The following is a 4,184-nucleotide window of genomic DNA, read 5'->3' on the forward strand; positions in this document are numbered from 1 at the left end:
ATGTTTTCCTCCTGACAAGATATTCCTTGAAAGAAGGAAGAAGGAAGTCGTAGTGAATAAAGCGCGGGCCTTGCTTAACGGTGGGTGGTTGCATTAGTAAAGGGTGCTTTATTTACACCAGTACTGAGGGCTAATTTCTTATTAAGGTTTAGCTTTTTGAGCGACATAAAACTATAATGTGTTTCTTAGTTGATGTGCGAATAAATTAGCTGTAGATATTGCGGAGTTGTTTTTTAAATATACAGCGTGACTCAACATCATTAGCCGAAGATTGGATCTTGATATTAACACACCGTCATGCTACGAACACAAATGGAATGTAAAGCTCTAGATTTTACTTTCCATTTTCCTTCTAATTTCGAGAGAAAATATTCTTGGTGATAATTAATATTCTCGACAACTTTTTCTGGTTTTCATGATTGAAATAGAACATGTATTTACATTTTGTCATTCCACTGTCGGATGTATAATTGCTGGGTCACCCATATCTACTCCCTTTTTTCCGCCATCCGTTAGTACAACCGCCCAGCAGAGGTGCGCAAGGTGTGCACCTATGCAAAGGTCAGTATGCCCACTACTCCAGATTATCCAGATTATCCTGTGCCCCAGTGCAGTTGCATGTACTCAGAATTTCACGTAATAGCCTGATATGCCTTTAAAGTTAGAGCTTTATTACATGAATTTTAGTGGGCGCCTAACTAACTGGTACAGATCAATGCGGACCTGGATTGCCTCGAGGAATACATGGCTCTCCGTAGGAGCTCTGTTAACCCGCAAGTCCAAGGAAGGATATATATCGAGCAATAGTCACCTACTCTATGACTTCGTTGCTAATGGTACCTTCATCACTATATAAAACAAGTTGAATGTTTGTAGGAAGAAGACTACAACATAAATAAATTCGTTGTTCTTCCGTTAACGTCAGCCTTCTCATGAATTTACCTTTCAGCAAGTGTCCCGCACCTCTGGTAGCTGATATTTCATTTTTGTTTTCTAATCGGTATTTTTCTAATGAGTGTTTTGTGCCTGAAAACAAAAGCAATCACAATCTTACAATGCGCATAAGAGGTGACATTCGGGTATTGCAATGCTAAAAGAATATCAACGAAAAGGCATAGCTTCTACATCTAAAAATATTTAACTTCGTGAAATGCAGAGAACCCCTTCTGTAGTACGGCATTTCATGCATCTAAGCTTGTAGGCTAATTTATGCTACGTCACGTTTGGTCCTAAGGATATTAATGTTCTTTATAGGCAATTACAGCAGGTTGAAATTTTCTTGGGGTATTTTCTCAGTTTGTTTTCGCACGATGCGCAATCTAAAGCTAATGCAGCTACGCCAGCGAAAGTGGCATTTATATCGCCCGGACAATGGGCGGTGAACGATGTTCGTTTCTGTGGCGGTTTCATCAAGATGTGGCTGACATCTGTGGTCATGGGGCAGTCGTTGTCATGTAGTGGCGAGAGATACGCCGTACAGGTATAACTATGCCATTTTAGCGCCGTGGAAGCACGTAAAGTGTGTGAGATTTTGCCACTCAAACATGTGCCATAGCTATGGAACACGCTTAGTTCATCCTGATACTTTGTTTTGAAATCACGCTGTTTTATATCCGCAGTTTGAGCCGTCTTGCTATAAGAAGTTACCAAACAGCGCCGTGTCTACCATAGAATTCCTAATAATAGAACAAAAAAAATCAAACAACCTCACCTCATGGCAGAACACATATGCTGGAATGGGAGAAATCTCAAAATCAGAGCGGCTAAATGAATGTGAATTGTTATAACCATAGTCAGCGATGAAAGCCATCAAAGCTTCCCTGAAGTATACTTAACCGACAGTATTGAGAGCCTGACTGTATAGTGAATGTGGGCGTGCTTTCTTGTTACAGACAATATGAAAACACGAACGCCTTCTATTCTACGAGCTGACGAGCGGAACTGAAATTTTGTCGTCCCTTTTACTTCACTGTCCAGGCATATCCTAGTTCACGTTCCAGCCTTTCGTTTACTCTGTCTGTTGGAAGCTGTACTGGTACATGGAGCGAAGTGGCAAGTGGTCACTAATGTTTTACTGACTCGTCCTCTTCCTTACGATTGGGGCTGCGGTGCAAGAATTAGGGGAGTGTTGTTGCCATCGTATCTTTTCCGCGACAGATCCTCACTCATTAGCGATGGACTTGTCACGCTAAATAGTTTTCAAGCCCTAAGTTTAAGAATCTCAGGCGCAGCCTTATGTCCCCTGACCTCTGAAGGCACTGGTACTCTTCGTCTTCGATAAAGAAGAGAAAAGAACGCATAGAAAGCCAGTTTCTTTACTTATTATCATTAGAATGCGAAGAGAGGAAAACAGTGAGTGGGCCGTCTCATTTAGGCCAGTTTATCAAACGTTCTAAGAAGCTGGAACAGATGCCGTTCGCAGGAAACCACTGGAAGGCGATTAACTGCAGGGCGGCTGTCGCTAGCTGATATTAGGGGCAAAATTTATAACTAGCTCGTTAAGGGTCGCTGGCTGCATATGGCTAAGTAGTGCACGTTGCATTCTCTGACCCCCTCCCCCTTTTCTTTCCTCGTCCGGTTCTTGCGCCTAAGCGCCGTGGTGTGTGGTGAGTGCAGTCGCCATTAGTGACGGGGGCTTTTGCACAGCAAATCTAGCGTACTGAGGACGAGGCAAGTGCGAAAGCTAATTAGACGGGGCCTACGGCTGTTATGAAAGGCGGAAATCGTCCAGTTCTTACGTCCATTCAGGCTGAGTAAACATGCCATTAGGGCGTCGTCTATTGTTTGTATACAAGATTTGAAACTTGCGTCCTCAATCAAGAACTTACTTTTCTTCGCATCTCATTTGGAACAGGAGTTCTGTATGTCAAGCCGTATCGCAGGCTTAGTCATTTGGTATGTACCCAGACACCTGTTGGAGGTCTACAGATGAACCATCGCTTCCTGATGCACAAGGCTCTATGATGTCTGTACACTTACACAGGTGAGTTATTTCCTAAAACAGTTGTACACAGCACGGACCAAAGGGCTTTCTAGTAGTGGAGTCTGTTTGAAAAAAAAAAAAAAATCAGAGCTGACAAGCCACACAGATAAGATCCGCGACGACAAGCTAGAGCAGCATTCTTTGAACCGTCGCCTAATCTCGCAGTGGTTATGGTATAGAAACAAAAGCTTGAGAATTTAAGTATTTCAGTCATTCGTTGAAGCTGCCATGTTGAACAAACCAGAGTATAGGCTCGTATGCTATCTGCTATGCTATCTTCATTCCTTGCCATGCTATTTTCATATCTTGCATGACGAAACCATGCGTTAGGCGGAATTTTGTGGGAAACCGACTATGCTTGGCCCAGGATGAAATGGTTCCCTCAAGGTTGCTACTCACAGAGGTGACTCAGTGGTCATGCCATTCGGATGATGAGCCCAACGAAGGGGGATCTGATTCCAGCAGTGGCGGTCGCATTTGGCTGGAGACGATATTAAAAACCATCCGCATGCTGCGGGATTTGTGACCGGGTGAAGAGTCCCAGGTGGTCAAAAAAAAAAAATTTAAGGGGGACACTTCAGATCTGGCTGAATGATATGCCACGGTAGCGTAATGGGGTAATTCCAATATATGCGGAAGGTCATTCTCTGCTTTAGATTCATAGATCAATGGGAGCCCTCATACACCTCCTAGAGTAGTGGAACAGCGATTAAGCGATGCGCCACTGCCCTACGTTGGCAGGTGCTTCCAGCGGTGGACCTTGTGCAGCCCAGGTTGCTCTTCTCGAGCGACCAATGATTAATTTAACTGTCACCTGCCACGGTGGGCAGTTTGCTCACTATCTGGTGGGCAGGTTGTGATGACGTCGAAAGGTCACGTGACCCAGGGGGTCCACTTCTCTCTTAGGTTCCTATCTGGAGAACACCTGCCTCCTGGTGACCTCGTCATTGGTGCTTAGACAACTGAACTTTTTCTATGCAGAAGAAGCCTTGAAGATATATTTTATGAGCCCTTAACATGAAATAATCACGTCTAATTCATTTATAAAAAGTTGCGAGAGGTGTTGGCATATAAACAAGATCACGCTTCTTTTTGCGACAAACCATTACGGTGCTAATATACAACCATATATGTTTTATCGCACAATAGTTATTACCACCTGGTTTTGGATAATACGATCATAACTAGCACCACTAAGCTG

The sequence above is a fragment of the Amblyomma mixtum genome, chromosome 1, assembly GCF_055824585.1.
Source record: "Amblyomma mixtum isolate Tamu chromosome 1, ASM5582458v1, whole genome shotgun sequence".
Classification (NCBI taxonomy): Eukaryota; Metazoa; Arthropoda; class Arachnida; order Ixodida; family Ixodidae; genus Amblyomma; species Amblyomma mixtum.